The sequence below is a fragment of the Haematobia irritans genome, chromosome 1 (assembly GCF_050003625.1).
Source record: "Haematobia irritans isolate KBUSLIRL chromosome 1, ASM5000362v1, whole genome shotgun sequence".
NCBI lineage: Eukaryota > Metazoa > Arthropoda > Insecta > Diptera > Muscidae > Haematobia > Haematobia irritans.
Genome location: NC_134397.1, coordinates 215085296 through 215104712, shown reverse-complemented (window position 1 = coordinate 215104712; position 19417 = coordinate 215085296). Strand labels below are relative to the sequence as shown.

Genomic DNA, 19417 nt, shown 5'->3' with positions numbered 1-19417 from the left:
AATGTCAAGGAAATATTCCAAAAACTGCTTATTTCATGATGATTAAAGATTAATTTTAAATATTTAGTTTGATACACTTGAATTATTTTTATCTAACAGAAAATAAGTGGTATCAAAATTATAATTATTTTATAATCACCACAACCATGAATCTTTTTCTCTACAGACACTTGGACATACAGCAAGTCAAAAATATTTGCCTTATATTCTACTAGAGTTAGATAAATAAACCACTAAAAAAGTATCAAATTACTAAATACAAATACTCCTCTAACTACATAATCATAAGGATATTCAATATCATTCGAATCAAATGGACTGTCCTGCCATTGAATTAACTGTTGAGCATTGGGTCAGCAAAACCACTACCACCATCACAGTGGTTACTATGGGACCACTCTGTTCGAAATGGTGGTTATCCTTTTTGGAATATTTGCCAACCAGTTTTTGTTTTCTCATTGTCCAGCGGATTGTATCCCATCGACAACCTCAACATGGAGTATATCAATGTGCAATAACCATAACTACAACAATAGAACAGGGACAACATTCAATCAGCGGGTATGTTCTATTGATAGGACAGGACATCAACATGATGGGGACCGAAGACCAACCGTTTGTATAACAAAAGATGAGGCAATAACAATAGCAGCAAAACATCATCACATTCACATAAAGAGATTTTAATTTTTTGATTATTTGTTGCTACTTTCATCACATTCATCGGCATCGTTCTCATCCATTGCCATTGCCATCATTATCATTGACATCATTTGGTTGTTTTTATACCCTCCACCATAGGATGGGGGTATATTAACTTTGTCATTCCGTTTGTAACACATCGAAATATTGCTCTAAGACCCCATAAAGTATATATATTCTGGGTCGTGGTGAAATTCTGAGTCGATCTAAGCATGTCCGTCCGTCCGTCCGTCTGTCCGTCTGTCCGGCTGTCCGTCCGTCTGTGGAAATCACGCTAACTTCCGAACGAAACTAGCTATCGACTTGAAACTTGGCACAAGTAGTTGTTATTGATGTAGGTCGGATGGTATTGAAAATGGGCCATATCGGCCCACGTTTACGTATAGCCCCCATATAAACCGATCCCCAAATTTGGCCTGCGGAGCCTTCCGGAGCAGCAAAATTCATCCGATCCGGTTGAAATTTGGTACGTGGTCTAAGTATACGGTCTCTAACAACCGTGCAAAAATTGGTCCATATCGGTCCATAATTATATATAGCCCCCATATAAACCGATCCCCAGATTTGACCTCCGGAGCCTCTTGGAGGGGCAAAATTCATCCGATCCGTTTGAAATTTGGTACTTGATGTTAGTATACGGTCTCTAACAACCATGCAAAAATTGGTCCATATCGGTCCATAAATATATATAGCTCCCATATAAACCGATCCCCAGATTTGACCTCCGGAGCCTCTTGGAGGAGCAAACTTCATCCTACCCGATTGAAATTTGGTACGTGGTGTTAGTATATGGTCTCTAACAACCATGCAAAAACTGGTCCATATCGGTCCATAATTATATATAGCTCCCATATAAACCGATCCCCAGATTTGACCTCCGGAGCCTCTTGGAGGGGCAAAATTCATCCGATCCGTTTGAAATTGGGTACCTGATGTTAGTATACGGTCTCTAACAAGCATGCACAAATTGGTCCATATCGGTCCATAATTATATATAGCTCCCATATAAACCGATCCCCAGATTTGAACTCTGGAGCCTCTTGGATGAGCAAAATTCATCCGATCCAATTGAAATTTAGTACGTGGTGTTAGTATATGGTCTCTAACAACCATGCAAAAATTGGTCCATATAGGTCCATAATTATATATAGCTCCCATATAAACCGATCCCCAGATTTGACCTCCGGAGCCTCTTGGAGGAGCAAAAGTCATCCGATGCGGTTGAAATTTGGTACATTTCGTTAGTATATGGCCTCTAACAGCCATGTAAAAATTGTCAAATTTTACTACTATAGAAAGTTTTGTCAAAATTTCATTTCTATAGAAAGTTTTTTAAAAAGTTTATTTCTATAGCAATGTTTGTCAACATTTTATTTCCATAGAAAATTTTGTCAAAATTTTATTTCTATAGAAAATTTTGTAAAAAAATTATTTCTGTAGAAAATTTTGTCAACATTTTATTTCTATAGACAATTTTGTCAACATTTTATTTCTATTGAACATTTTGTCAACATTTTATTTCTATAGAAAATTTTGTCAACATTTTATTTCTATAGAAAATTTTGTCAAAATTTTATTGCTATAGAAAATTTTGTCAACATTTTACTTCCATAGAAAATTTTGTCAACATTTTATTTCTATAGAAAATTTTGTCAAGTTTTTATTTCTATAGAAAATTTTGTCAAAATTTTATTTCTATAGAAAATTTTGTCAAACTGAATTATATACGTATTTAATCGGCCATTTTTTATACCCTCCACCATAGGATGGGGGGTATATTAACTTTGTCATTCCGTTTGTAACACATCGAAATATTGCTCTAAGACCCTATAAAGTATATATATTCTGGGTCGTGGTGAAATTCTGAGTCGATCTGAGCATGTCCGTCCGTCCGTCTGTTGAAATCACGCTAACTTCCGAACGAAACAAGCTATCGACTTGAAACTTGGCACAAGTAGTTGTTATTGATGTAGGTCGGATGGTATTGCAAATGGGCCATATCGGTCCACTTTTACGTATAGCCCCCATATAAACGGACCCCCAAATTTGGCTTGTGAGGCCTCTAAGAGAAGCAAATTTTATCCGATCCGGCTGAAATTTGGTACATGGTGTTAGTATGTGGTCTCTAACAACCATGCAAAAATTGGTCCACATCGGTCCATAATTATATATAGCCCCCATATAGACGGACCCCCAAATTTGGCTTGTGAGGCCTCTAAGAGAAGCAAATTTCATCCGATCCGGCCGAAATTTGGTACATGGTGTTAGTACATGGTCTCTAACAACCATGCGAAAATTGGTCCACATCGGTCCATAATTATATATAGCCCCCATATAAACGGACCCCCAAAATTTGGCTTGTGAGGCCTCTAAGAGAAGCAAATTTTATCCGATCCGGCTGAAATTTGGTACATGGTGTTAGTATATGGACTCTAACAACCATGCAAAAATTGGTCCACATCGGTCCATAATTATATATAGCCCCCATATAGACGGACCCCCAAATTTGGCTTGTGAGGCCTCTAAGAGAAGCAAATTTCATCTGATCCGGCTGAAATTTGGTACATGGTGTTAGTATATGGTCTCTAACAACCATGCAAAAATTGGTCCACATCGGTCCATAATTATATATAGCCCCCATATAAACCGATCCCCCGATTTGGCTTGCGAGGCCTCTAAGAGAAGCAAATTTTATCCGATCCGGCTGAAATTTGGTACATGGTGGTAGTATATGGTCTCTAACAACCGTGCAAAAATTGGTCCACATCGGTAGATAATTATATATAGCCCCCATATAAACCGATCACCAGATTTGACCTCCGGAGCCTCTTGGAAGACCAAAATTAATCTGATTCTGTTGAAATTTGGTACGTGGTGGTAGTATATGATATTTAACAACCATGCCAAAAGTGGTCCATATCAGTCCATAATCATATATAGCCCCCATATAAACCGATCCCGAGATTTGGTTCTGGAGCCTCTCGGAGGAGCAAATTTCATCCGAGTCAGTTGAAATTTGGGACATTGTGCTAGTATATGGCCGTTAACAACCATGCCTAACTAGCTCCATATCGGTCTATAGTTATATATAGCCCTCAGATAAATCGATCTCCAATCACACAAAAATTGGTCCATATCAATAATTGTATATAGCCCCCATATAAGCGACCCCCATATTTCAATTCTGGCTCCCTACGTACCGTGCAAAAGTCCATATCGACTCGTAATTATTTGTAGACTTACCTACATATACTTTTTTTGTCTAGTGTATACCACGTATGGACTAACTCACAATTTAGAAAACGATTTAAGATAAGTAATTCGATTGTGGATGACAGTCTTTCGTAGAAGTTTCTACGCAATCCATGGTGGAGGGTACATAAGATTCGGCCTGGCCGAACTTACGGCCGTTTATACTTGTTTTTTTTTTCAATTCATTTCAAACACGAAGGGTGAAAATTGAGTCCTGCCACATTATGACCACCAAGACTGACTCCATTGACCATACCCCTAATACCATAAGGCATTCGTGATGATTTGATGCATGCGAGTGTGTTTCCGTTTGATTCAGTTTAACCGAAAACAATCCCCTGGAGATCCCTTGTCCACTCGTTGTCCTTTAGTCCCTTAACATGATATGCGTTCGTTTGTCAATCGGTAATCAATGAAGTAGAACTTTATAACCCCCCTCTCTTTCTTTCGCCTGCTGGTCATTCTTAGCTTAGCATAATGTTCTCATAGTACTTCAATAGGACATCATTTTTGCTACATCAGGGATTTGAATCGTAAAAAAATAAAACAACAACTAAACTACAACCATCAACCACTAAAGAACAACAATAATAGCCATACATAGAGCACACATACACATGCTACAACAATAGAAAAGGCCTCTGCAAAAAGAGAGCTACGTTTGCGTGAGTGTTTGGTGGGAGCATGACTATAGTTGATTATTTAATGATGAACTACCATGATTATGGCACTGATGAGAATCTGAATTAGAGCGAGGTCGAGAGTGAGGATTATGTTGATATGGCTGCCGTTCTTTTTATAATCCCAGTGTGTGTGTGTGGGTGCCCATAACTGACTTTCCGTATTGATTTCGATTAAATTGACGTAATTTTGATAGATTTCCGTTTTTTGTTTGCTTCCTTCCTCCACCTTCTTTTTTTGTTTGTATTCCATCAAAATGATATGGACAAAAAACCTCACAAAACATGATTTTTTATGCTTGTGTTTCTAGCAACAAAAAAATATGTATCAATGAATCTCATTGATCAATACGATAATTAAAGTTAATCATGTGTGTGCTGATTTCTTCCCTTCCCATTTGGGATTTCATTTTTTTCGCAATAGTTCTTACCATTGTTTAGCAGTTTTTTTGTACGAGTTCTCCTTCGTTAAGATGTCAGGATGCCATTGACAGGTCATTGTTGTGATCAACGTGTATGGTTAAAAAAGCTGGAAATTAAATATGTTAATCGGATAGATGGGAAATTGATTAAATGGCCCTGGGAGGAAGCATGACGGAAATATTCTATCAGGCTACAGAGTTAGAGTATTTGGCACATTTATAAGGAAATGGATTTTAGTTAAGGAATCATATTGGATTCACTAATCAGTCTCTGGAGGGGGATATATAATTGTGCCTACACTGAAAAAAATATTGTCGTGAGGTCAAAGATTTCATGTCTTTAAAATACAAATGCAAATTTTGCTTAGCATAGAAGACGCATTTCTCTAGTATAAAGTTTTTTTCCTTGACCAAAGGTCGATAAACTTTTCACTGAAGTCGTATTGTCCTTATAATGAGGTGATTTTATTTAAAAATAGATATCATAACATGAAAGAAAAAATGTTTGGGCTAAGGTCAACTTGACTTTAATAATTTAGAAAAAATTTTTAAATTTAATGAAATTGTCTTTAAACTTGTTGTCTTTTTGCATCTTGACTACAAAGCAAAAAATCGTTCAAATATAGGACATGTTTTTCAACACTTTATTTTAAAGACGTTTTTTACTTGAAACACAGCATAATTTCTAGTAGAAGTCGAGTCGTAATTTGGAAAATTAAGTCGTCGTTAACTTGTTTAAAGGACTTTGATAGCATTTGAAGAAAAAAGCTGAAAAAGCGAAAAATTAAAATTTGCTTCCTAGAAGCAAGTACACAAAACCCGATTTTAAAAGAGAATTGTGTCTTAAAAGTATCCTTACTTGTATTCTCCGCTTCTTTGGCTCGGAATCAATACCAAATTTTTTAAAGTAAAGACAAAATCTTTGGAACCGGGTATGCTTTTTTTTCAGTGTACCATGTTTGCAATTCCATTTGTAACGAAATACAGATTTCCGCCTACATATAGTACGCTAAATAAATATTTTGACTTTATATGAAAGATCTTTTAGAAAAAGCAATTTACACAATACCTAGAACCAATTTCTTTAAAATAATGAAATTTTAATTAAGAGAAATTTTAAAAATCTTAGCTTGAAGAACAAATTTCATTAAATTTAGGACACAAATCTTTGAAATGTGCGTTCCTTAAATTCATAAGAAAATTTTTGCTTAACGTAAAGAAACACATTTTTGATTTAAATAAATTGTCTTTCATTTTCTTATATATTGAATTTTTAGATTTAAGATAAAAACCCTTCAAATATAGACTAAGACTTATTATGAGGATATTGCAACTTTGTTTTAGTTTTCATACTTATATGTTAATCTTTGGATTTTTAAATTGGCACTTGTATGTTAAATAGATTTATTAATATTTTATGACAATGGACTGAATAGGCTAAGTGAGCCTGCACTACCGGGCTGTAACTATACCTAATATATCGCAAAATGATGATGAAAATTCGATAAATGAGATCTGTATTGTAATTTTAATTTTATTGGTCCTACACAGAAAAAAATCTGTTGTAAAACTGATGCTAAAATGAACTAATATTATTGCAAAATTTTATTTTGTTTTAGTTTATTTTTAAAAATTTCCCCAGACCAATGATTTTTTTATACCCCCCACCATAGGATGGGGGTATATTAACTTTGTCATTCCGTTTGTAACACATCGAAATATTGCTCTAAGACCCCATAAAGTATATATATTCTGGGTCGTGGTGAAATTCTGAGCCGATCTGAGCATGTCCGTCCGTCTGTTGAAATCACGCTAATTTCCGAACGAAACAAGCTATCGACTTGAAACTTGGCACAAGTAGTTGTTATTGATGTAGGTCGGATGGTATTGCAAATGGGCCATAGCGGTCCACTGGCTTGCAGACCCTCTAAAAGAAGCAAATTTCATCCGATCCTGCTAAAATTTCGTACATGGTGTTAGTATATGGTCTCTAATAACCATGCAAAAATTGGTCCACATCAGTCCATAATTATATATAGCCCCCATATAAACCGATCCCCCGATTTGGCTTTCGGAGCCTCTAAGAGAAGCAAATTTCATCCGATCCGGCTGAAATTTGGTACATGGCGTAAGTATATGGTCTCTAACAACTGTGCAAAAATGGGTCCACATCGTTCAATAATTATATATAGCCCTTATATAAAACGATCCCCCGATTTGGCTTGCGGAGCCTCTAAGAGAAGCCAATTTCATCCGATTCGGTTGAAAATTGGTACATGGTGTTAGTATATGGCATCTAATGGCCATGCAAAAATTGGTCCAAATCGGTTCATAATTATATATAGTCCCCATATAAACCGATCACCAGATTGGACCTCCGGAGCCTCTTAGTGGAGCAAAATTCATCCGATCCGGTTGAAATTTGGTACGTGGTGCTAGTATATGGTATCTAACAACCATGCAAAAATTGGTCCACCTCGGTCCATAATTATATATAGCCCCCATATAAACCGATCCCCAGCTTTGACCTCCGGAGCCTTTTGCAGGAGCAAAATTCATCCGATTCGGTTGAAATTTGGAACGTGGTGTTAGTATATGGCCGCTAATAACCATGCCAAAATTGGTCCATATCGGTCTATAGTTATATATAGCCGATCCCGAATGACAAAACATGGTCCATATCGGTTCATAATCATGGTTTCCACTCGACCCAAAAATAATCTACCATTTCTATAGAAAATTTTGTCAAAATTTCATTCCTATAGAAAATTTTGTCAACATTTTATTCCTATAGAAAATTTTGTCAAAATTTTATTCCTATAGAAAATGTTGTCAAAATTTCAATTCTAATTCGATTGTGGATGACAGTCTTCAGTAGAGAGTTTCTACGCACACCATGGTGGAGGGTACATAAGCTTCGGCCTGGCCGAACTTAAGGCCGTATGTACTTGTTATAGTTTGCTTGTCTGTAGCAATAATTTGACCTCAAATATTTTCAAAAATTCGCTATTTCTCTATAATGGATTTAGCATTTTTTCAACAAAATTTAAATTACTTGTACTCTGATTTTAAACTAATTAAAAAATAAGTACAAATTGCAAAAATGTCCATCATGGCGACTGACATTGAAACTTTGATTGTCAGTCAAATTGATTTAAATTTCCCACTTGTTGGACAACTGGTTTAAAATAACGAAAATCTGGAAATGTATCGATGTATGTTATGCTGAAGAAATGTGTTACGATTCGTAAAAACCGTACCATTTCTTTCGATACTTTTCTGTCATAAATTAAAAAAAAAAATTAATAGTTAAAAATTTTTGGTATAAAATAATTTTATATTGAATTTTTATTTTTATTTGTCACAATTGTCAATTAAACATTGGCGTAGCTAGCAATATTATCGTAAGGGGTAAAAGCTACAATGTGTGTTCATTGTGAAGAAACCTCAAACAGAGAAAAAATTCCATAATATATAATCATAGTTGGGGGAATACTGCATCGTATTTGGTAGGGGGAGATGACAAACCCATAAAACCCCTTTAGCTACGCCTATGCCATTAAGCAAATACCGACAATCAAAGTTCTACTCAAATGAAAAAATTGTAATCAAATGATAGCTTGAAACTATCTTCGTAAATATGCCTTGAATTGCCCATTAAAAATATGAAAAACTTGAGTTTAAAAAAATTGATTTAAAAGAACTTCCTGTGTTGGTCAAATAAAGAAAATCTTTGGGAGGACATTTTTGGAAGTGCTCTTAAAGTTGTGCCTTTAGAAGAACTTCCATTTTTATACCCTGCGCCACACTGTGGAACAGGGTATTATAAGTTAGTGCATATGTTTGCAACACCCAGAAGAAGACGAGATAGACACATGTTGTCTGGCAAAAAAGCTCAGTGTGGGCTCCTGAGTCGATATAGCCATGTCCGTCTGTCCGTGAACTCATTTTGTAATCAAAGTCTAGGTCGCAGTTTTGGTCCAATCGACTTCAAATTTGACACAAGTATGTGTTTTGGCTCAGAATAGAACCCTATTGATTTTGGAAGAAATCGGATTTAGATATAGCTCCAATATATATATTTTGCCCGATATGGACTTATTTGGCCCCAGAAGCCAGAGTTTTACCCTAATTTGCTTAAAATTTTGCACAAGAAGTACACTAAGTACTATAGTCAAGTGTACCAAATTTTATTGAAATCGGTTCAGATTTAGATATAGCTATATAGATATATATCTTTCGCCCGATATGGACTAATACGGTCCCAGAAGCCAGAGTTTTACCCCAATTGGGTTGAAATTTTGCACTAAGAGTACAATTAGTAGTGTAGTCAAGTGTGCCAAAATTTTATTGAAATCGGTTCAGATTTAGATATAGCTCACATATATATCGTTCGCCCGATTTACACTCATATGACCACAGTGGCCAATCTTTTACTCCGATTTGATTGAAATTTTGAACAGGGAGTAGAATTAGCATTGTAGCTATGCGTGCCAAATTTGGTTGAAATGGGTTCAGATTGAAATATAGCTCACATATACAGCTTTCTCCCGATTTACACTCATATGACCACAGAGGCCAATTTTTTGATACGATTTAGTTGAAATTTTGCACAGGGAGTAGAATTAGCATTGTAGCTATGCGTGCCAAATTTGGTTGAAATCGGTTCAGATTTGGATATATCTCCCATATATAGCTTTCGCCCGATTTACACTCATATGACCACAGAGGCCAATTTTTAACTCCGATTTAATTGAAATTTTGCACAGGAAGTAGAATTAGCATTGTAGCTATGCGTGCCAAATTTGGTTGAAATCGGTTCAGATTTGGATATAGCTTCCATATATATGTTTTTTCTGATTTCGACAAAAATGGTCAAAATACCAACATTTTCCTTGCAAAATCGCCACTGCTTAGTCGAAAAGTTGCAAAAATGACTCTTATTTTCCTAAACTTCTAATGCATATATATCGGGCGATAAATCATGTTTTGGTATGGTCCCCATATAAAACGACCTCCCGATTTGGGGTCTTGGGCTTATAGAAACCGTAGTTTTTATCCAATTTGTCTGAAATTGGAAATCTAGAGGTATTTTAGGACAATAAAGACGTGTGCCGTGTGTGTTGTGAGTGTTGTGAGTGTCGGTCCATATTTTGGTATAGCCCCCATATAGACCGATTTCCCGATTTTACTTCTTGGGCTTCTAGAATCCGAAGTTTTTATCCTAAAGGGTGATACGGTCAAAATTTGGTCAAGGGAAAACGCGTGTAAATCGGTGAAATCGTTTATTTAAAAAATCAAATTAAATTTCTTTTTCAAGTTCAATTAGTATAAAATTCAGGAAAAATATTCAGTTAGGCTTTCGCTTTTCCAAATCAGAATTGCCGGGCCTCACGCTTGACACCTGCCATCAGATTTTGTACAGCCACCTTGTCCACCTTCTTCGCCGCAGAAAGCCAGTTTGCCTTGAACTGCTGCTCGTCCTTTGCAGTTTTTTGGTCTTCTTTAGGTTCCGCTTGACAATAGCCCAGTATTTCTCAATTGGGCGGAGCTCTGGCGTGTTGGGAGGGTTCTTGTCCTTGGGAACCACCTGTACGTTGTTGGCGGCGTACCACTCCATGGCATTTTTACCGTAATGGCAAGATGCCAAATCCGGCCAAAACAGTACGGAACAACCGTGTTTCTTCAGGAAAGGCAGCAGACGTTTATTCAAACACTCTTTCACGTAAATTTCTTAGTTGACAGTCCCGGAAGCTATGAAAATGCTGCTTTTCAAGCCACAGGTACAGATGGCTTGCCAAACCAGATATTTCTTTGCGAACTTTAACAGTTTTATGTGCTTGAAAATATCTACTACCTTTCTCCTTCCTTTTGCCGTATAAAACTCCTGTCCTGTAGTCGACTTTGACGTAGGTTTCGTCGTCCATTACCACGCAGTCAAACTTCGTCAGCATCGTCGTGTACAGCCTCCGGGATCGCGCTTTGGCCGTCGTATTTTGTTTATCATCGCGATTTTGAGTCACTACCTTCTTGTAAGTCGATAGACCGGCTCGTTTTTTGGCTCGATGCACGGTTGTAGACGATACACCCAGCTTATTTGCGGCATCTCGGAGAGAGAGGTTAGGGTTTCGCTTGAAACTACCGGCTACTCTCTTTGTCGTCTCAGCGGCTTCCGGTTTTCGATTTCCCCCCGATCCAGACTTCCTGGCTGTCGACAAACGTTCTCCAAACACTTTAATTACATTTGTAACGGTTGCTTTGGCAACTTTTAGCGATTTTGCCAGCTTTGCGTGCGAGTAGCTCGGTTTTTCGCGATGCGCGAGCAAAATTTTTATACGCTGCTCTTCTTGCTTGGACGGCATTTTGACAACTGAAGAGTGAATTCCAAAATCAAAATAGGAGCAACATTCTACACACACACCTTCAAAATGAGGGGTGTTCAGGTTTTTTAAATGCAAAATTGAAAGAAATACGTCAAGTTTATATTGACCAAATTTTGACCGCACACTTACAAGAGTTGCTAATGATTCCTCTAAAACTTAAACAAAAATGGTTCTTATAAATCCAGAATCTGATATAGTCCTTATAGGTGAAATCTTTAAATTTATCTTCGGGAAGTGTCCTCAAGTCCTCAAGCCCTCCTGAAATTTCAAAGGAAACCCTAATATTTGATTCATGGTGGTGGGTATTTAAGATTCGGCCCGGCCGAACTTAGTGTTGTATATACTTGTTTTTGTACTAACATTGTGTTCCACCCTAGTGCATTAGCCGACTTAAATTTTGAGTCTATAGATTTTTAATAAGTCTATCAAATTCTGTCCAGATCGAGTGATATTTAGTTAAATGTATGTATTTGGGACAAACCTTTATATATAGCCCCCAACACATTTGACGGATGTGATATGGTATCGAAAATTTAGATCTACAAAGTGGTGCAAGGTATAATATAGTCGGCCCCGCCCGACTTTAAACTTTCCTTACTTGATTTTTACTAACATTGTGTTCCACCCTAGTGCAATAGCCGACTTAAATTTTGAGTCTATAGATTTTGTAGAAGTCTATCAAATTCTGTCCAGATCGAGTAATATTTAAATGTATGTATTTGGGACGAATCTTTATATATAGCCCCAACACATTTGACGGATGTGATATGGTATCAAAAATTTAGATCTGCAAAGTGGTGCAGGGTATGATATAGTTGGCCCCGCCCGACTTTAGACTTTCCTAACTTGTTATTTGCTGTGAAATTAAATAATAGAACCAAAATTTACATAATTTTATATTCTGAACACTTGTACTCTATTATGCTTAACTGTGGGAGATCAAACTCAGATTTGTTTGTATTTGTCTTGAAGACAAATGTGTATAAAAATTTCTATAAATGTTCTCCTTATGTTAACGAAAACTTGATTGCTGAAACCGAGCTTCAAACTTCTAAATGACGATTTTTTTATTAATACACATATAAGGTATGGCTGATATCTCATTTATGCCAATAAATCTTTTTACAAATATCCTTATCCCTTCGATCAAACGTATTGTCAATAGAAACTAAGAAAATAAAAGAAAATATTCGTCATATTATGCATAGCTATTAATTTCAACTGTTGGAATTTTTCATTAAAATTCTCTTTTTCAAATCGACAATAAAAGAAATATAAGCCAGAGGCAAACAAATGTGAATTTGATTTCACATATCCGGTTTTTCGAGCTATATCGTAAAAGCCACAAATTCCAAGGGACAAAAACAAAACGTACCAGAAAGCAACCCCTCGCACTATAGTTTGGAACTAAACAATGGAAGATTTTCACAAATCAAAAAAAAAAAGGAGGGAATCAATTCCAACCGCCCGTAACAATACCATGCAACATTTCACCTTTTTTATTCATGGTTTTTTATTGTGTGCCTCTTGCACACATTTGGTTGTGTTCTTGGGCAATTCATTCATTCATATGTTAATGAAGGTGAAAAGGCTCAACGAGAACATCTCGATGAAGAGGAGGCAGGGTATACCAGAAGTAACTTTTACTACGACGTCACACCGCAATTTGGCTTGTCCTTCTGGCACCATGAATGTAAGAGAATTTCCACACCAGCTATGATTAACGTTGTCTAGAATTTTTGTTTTTTTTTTCGCTCTGAAAGTAATCTCTTGTTCTTTGTATGAACGGATGAAGAAAACTTGTTCCTGAGACAAGTAGTGGAAATTTACAAAACAATTTATAAATCTCCTTTTACATCGTGCGTCTCCGTGGTGGTAGAGTGCATTCATGATTCTTGTTAACTGTATGCTACCTTTGCCTTAAAATGGCATTGAAACTTTTGTTAGACAATTGTAAATTTTACATGCCAAATGTTTTATTCGTTTACACTTTAAGTCGTTTAAATCATTCATGTAGGGGAAGTTCTATGACGGTGAGATACAGAGAGACCTCCATGAACACGACAAAATGCCGTAATCACACTTTCCATCATTGTATACACCCTCAAAAAAAATCGCTTCTTTAACATATGTTCCAAACATATTTTGCAGGAAGCACATATATTATTGCATACTGCCGAAACATTAATATGTTTGTTTTATGTGAACATATTATATGTTTGGAAGCATTTTGAGCCAAAAATATTATATGCTTGGAAGAATTTTTCCCAAACACGATTGTGCTCATTCCCTAACATACTCGTAATTTTCACTTCCACGAAATTTTTTAGTTATTGGCACCTTTCTCTGTAATACAAATAATGTTGAAGAAATTATTCACTTTTATAAATTTTTTAAATTTTACCTTTCGCTTGCACGGAGAATCGAACCGAGGACCATACAGTTTGTAAGCCAACACACTATCCACTTGGCTACGTAGCTGTTATAGTCACCAGTAGATAATTATCGTTTTAAGTTACATTTATATAGCATAGTTTGCAGCGCCCACGAGCCCATGCAAACATAACATTATTTAACAGAAGCATACATTTGTTTGCCACGTGGAGCAGTGGTTAGCATGTCTGCCTTGCATGCAAAGGGTCGTGGGTTCAATCCCTGCTCCGACCGAACATTTTTTTTGTTTTGTTTTTTTTTTTTTTAATTTACACATTTATATTTATACTATATTAATTTTTTTAAATGAAACATCGAAATGTGCGTTATTAAAGATTTATAGTCAGTAACAGTGCTTGATATAAACGAAATTGACTGATTTTTGGATAAAATATTATTTTTTATTGCAAAAATAACAATCTTGTAATATAAAACTGTTTTTGTACAAAACTTTAAAATTTGGAAGGAATTCAAAAACTAACAAAAGAAGAACGTGGAGTCGAGTATAAACATACATACATAATTTTATAATATAAACATAAATTTATTTAGGAGTGAACAGTTTTTTACTAGCATTTAACACCATCGCTCTAAAATGCCTTTTATTTTTCTTTAATAATTCATTTTAAAGAAAATAAACTTTTTAAATTGTTTTAGCTGTAAAACTCGAACTTAATGACCGCTTTTATATTTGAAGGTGTCCGTGGACTACTTATTAATAAAGAGGAACTAAACTTTGTTTTTATACATTTTACTGTGTAATTTTTCACTATTTCCTCCTTATTTCATTTTACTGTCCCGACTCTAAAAAGAGTATAGTGCCCTTTCGTTATTTTTATGAAGACCCCTGATTTCTTTTAACGAACCAAGAAAAAAATTGTGCCCATAATGCCAAAATGATAAACAAAACACATGTCCACACATACATAAAATGCTGCTCTCAAGGCGAAAATATCTGCTGTTTGTTTTTCAAATGTCTATTCTCTTGGTTCCGAATGTCTATTCTCTTTATTCAAATTAAATAATATTTAGACTTAAGCATATCAAATGTTTGGCCTTATCATAAAACAGTTTTCCGAAACAACATACAAGCGGTTTCACAGAAATTGTTCTCTTTTGACCCTTTTGCTGTGTTATATTGATATCTTTCGTCAACTCTCCCGGTTTCCATCTCTATTTCTTTCTCTATACTCTCTCTCTGTCGCTTTGAATAAAATATCACAACATATGTATGTTTAGTTGAAATTTGTAAATTTATATATGTTTGTATTCACACATATGATTTTTATGAAACATTCATGCCCCAAACATAATATATTCTAACATATTAACATAGATGTCCCAAACATTTAGTGTTAGTTTAGGAAAATTACATGTTCGCACTTAAATATATTGTGGTTTAAAATCGTGCCCGAAACACATTTTGTTTATATCGGAACATATGAAAAACATATTTTTCTAACAGTGTAGGAAAGTATACGGTGTGGCTGATATGTGTGGCATTCTGTGTTGCCAATTTGGGTTTTCCTCGCTAGATCTGATTTTTAAGTCTTTTAGGTCGGTATTAAGTTCGCATTATTGTCGCAAAATTTGACATTTTTCACGGTATCTTTTCTTTGATAATTCTATTCAGTTGTTGCTTTGTATAATTCCTCTTCAAGTTATAATAAAATTTGCCAAAAAAAATTATGATATTCTGCTTTTACAGATTTAGTTTTGATTTTAACGGCTAAACTCGAACTTAATACTCACCTTTTAGCGGGAAGAAAGGCACACGCAGAGAAGGAATATAATCACCCCAAACATGTTTCAAGAACAAAATGTTATTTTTGGACGGTCAACATGGAATAATTTTGTCGCAAAACTGATTGCAGTGGTACATCGAAAACGGATGAAACACATATTGAAAAACAAGTAAGGAAAGTCTAAAGTCGGGCGGGGCCGACTATATTATACCCTGTGTTGAACTCTGTTCAACAGTAATTTTTATCGTATAACAATTATTGAATTGATTAATTGAATCTATGAATTGCTAAAATGAATTACACCTAGATAGTTAAGTTCATATCTGCTTATTTATTGATATAGTGGTAACCCTAGCAGCTTTCTCTTTCACACAGGGAAAGTTTTCACTCAAATTATTTTCAAATATTTGTCCTTTTCTAAATTACCTTGTACTAATTAATTATGTCTGCCTAATGAATTTTCAATACTTCACTTGTGTTTTGTCAGTCAAACTGGTAAGCAGCCGCCATCCACAATAAACCTAAATTTTATAACGTTTATACTGAAACTGCCTCTTTTTATTTACTTTCTGTTTTTTCATACTGACTTACGATTCTGGGAGATTATTAAACTATACAGTCCATTCCAGTCTAAGCCGTCTCGGAATTGTACATGGTCCATCGAACCGTTCAAAGGACTAGTTGGAAGATAAGAAAAGTTTTGGATAACGTCCACTGATTACTGATTCTTAAAAGTATATTCTATCTATAATGGAAAAGAGGTACGTAAAATTTGTTATTTTGTGAACGGATAAAATTGTGGAATTTTTTGTTGAAATTTTATGACAACTGTTGTTAAAGTTTCTGCCTGTGCTACTGGGCAAGCACAAGTCATTACATTACATTTCATGAGACAAGTACATGAAATAGCTTTTTACGAAAGCGCTGCTATATTGCTTTACAAGCACAACTATTAATTTTGAAAAGGTTCTTCACGAGACCCTTTTAAAATCTTGTGTTGGCTCGTTTGATAATTTGGGTGATATTCTTTCTGGTTGTGTATTCTCAAGACTATCAACGAGTGTAAATTGTTTGAAATTATTGCAGAAATGCAAATTCTCTCGTTACCAGGTCTATGTTAAGTTCTTTACATGAAGAAAGAATGCTGCTTTTTACGAAAGCATTTGTAACACTGTAAATTGGAAGTGGTTTTGCTTTACGAGCAACACTAAAATTTAGATCCATACATACTTACCCACTGTTTATGTCTACGACACTTACCTTCAACATATTGAACATTCATAGCAGAAATGTTTTTAACATTTACATTGGATACTTACCTTTGATATTCTCAATCGAATCGCAACATTTGTATGTCACATTTATGTTTATAATATTCGTGCATACTTACCTTCAACATATTGAACATTCATAGCAGAAATGTTTTTAGCATTTACATTGGATACTTACCTTTGATATTCTCAATCGACTCGCAACATTTGTTTGCAACATTTATGTTTATAACATTCATGCATACTTACCTGCAACATATCTAATTTTCATAACAGACACATTTATATTGTTGATACTTACCGGTCAACTCGCAACATTTGTTTTCAACATTTATTCAAAGAATATTTACGTTGATCAATAACACCACTGTTAACTCACACTTGCTTTGAATACTAGTCACACTCAGCCACAACAATCCTCTACATTAATAGCCTCTTCAAACGCTCATACATAGTCTCAGTCAATAACTCTTTAACATCATTTATACGAATTCTATATTCGTCCGTCTGTTAAAATTACAAATCATAAACCTGTGCCGTTAATATCAACCAAACTCTCTTAAGTTCTGCGTAATACATTTGCATTCTGTAAAGTTGACAGCGCAGTCGGACTGGCCGACAACCATAACATCTTGGATTCTCTTAACGATGACAATATTTGCTTTGCTTCTCATTTAATTGAGTGGTTACATACTTGCCCTATTGTTAACACGAAATCATTATACGTGGGAAATAATTATTTATTATTTCACTTTGTTTAAGTGGTTCACATCGATGATATCTAACAGAAACAAACTGAAAGTTTAATGAATTAGGAGCTTCTAAAATCATTTCTTGCATATATAATGAAATGAAATCAAAATTGTTATATTGTAATCCCGCAAGTAAAAAAGTTGAAATCGATAGGGCATCTCTGTGACTGCATCTTAAGAAAGAGAGGATGTCATATTAGCAAAGCCGGCAAATTGTCATTTTGATTGAAATTTTAAGACGTAAAGTAGTTGAAGTGGAGAGCTTAAAGAAAGTTTATTGGAAAAAAGGAGACCGTATAGAAACAAAATTAAAAGTATAAATTTGGAAAATTAAAACAAAAATTGAGGGCGAGATATTTGGAAAATTACGCTGTTGAATCAAAATATGAATGATTATCCAATCATTGTCTATTGGTTTTCATGAGTTGGAGTTGGTGGACGAAAGTTTGGTTGGTGTTTTTGTTGTAACGGTGCTCGGAAGGCACATGCGGTGCATATTGGCAATTGAAGGCTTACGTGTTTGAATCAACGAGAGGAGGGTAAAGTAGAGGGGTGAGTGGATGTTAGTATACATATGAATAAAAGAAAAATAATGTTTATGTATAAAAAGGTGTTGCCATCACAGTGTTGAAGACAAACACGCGAAAGGAAGATCACTTAAAGGGAAAATACAAATGATGATTTCCTTGTTTGGAGATTTAATGATTGTTCAAGTTGCACAATTTACAGAGGATTTTATTTACTATTGCATGATTAAATTATACACTAAAGGAAATTAAAAAATTTATACAGAAAAATACCATTGATTATACACTGAAAAATATATGGAAAGTTAAGCTTTCTTCATATAGAATTAAAAGGAAATAATACTTAGTTGGTTAATTTTTTTATTTTGGAAAATTTTCTCTGCATACACTCAAAGAAAAAAGTGAACTCTCTATTTCACTAAAGCCAATTTAATTTTATATTGGTTCATGGAATCATTATGGTTGAAAAAAGTTTATTTTACTCAAGTAACTTTTTGCGTACGTTAGTTAAATGAACTAAAAAACGGAAAAAAAAATTGCACACAAAGCATAAAGATTTCCTAATATCGTATGTCTTACAAAATAGTTCATTATTTCTTTGAATTTTGAAATTTAGCCAAAACTGTGTCCATCATGAATTTCGTATGGTACTAAAGACATTCTTGTAATTTTGAAATACAAGATTTCTCTTAAAACTAGAAAATTGTCTTTAATAATTGGAAAAACTTAGTTATGTCCAATTGGTTTTCTTGAATTTGTCGGAAAATATTTATTTATTGTTTCCATATCGGAGTGATATCAGCGATTCTAATACTGCTTAGTTAAAACTTTCTAAAAAAGTTTTCTAAAATTAGTCGAAGGTTATCTTTCCTGGTGGGATCACTGTTTTTTAATGTAATTGGAAGAGTTGCTGTGAGTGCAATTTCCTAATATAACAAAGGAGCAAGTTTGCAATTGAACAATTAAAGTTTTGCTAATTGTGCTTATGATTGATATGTCAGATGATTGCATGAGAAATGAAAACTCGAAATACTTACCCATGAAAATTTGATATACTTACCTATCGAAGTTTAAAAAGTCTACCTATGAAAATTTTTAAATACTTACCTGTGGAAACCTATGAAGAAAATACCTTTGAAATTTGAAATACCTATGAAAATTTGAAATACTTGCCTATGGAAACTTAAAAGGTTTATCTATGGAAATTTAAAATACTTACCTATGAATGAAATGCCTGAATGAAATTTGGA

The 19417-nt window shown here is 34.8% G+C and overlaps 1 long non-coding RNA gene across 1 annotated transcript; it reads left to right on the top strand.

Moving 5' to 3' along the window:
• The first annotated feature begins 17529 nt into the window (after positions 1–17529).
• LOC142219456 (uncharacterized) lies at positions 17530–18513 on the top strand. The gene is made up of 2 exons (XR_012717584.1): positions 17530–18192; positions 18251–18513. It is a non-coding gene; the product is annotated as an uncharacterized LOC142219456 (long non-coding RNA).
• The last annotated feature ends 904 nt before the right edge of the window (positions 18514–19417 follow it).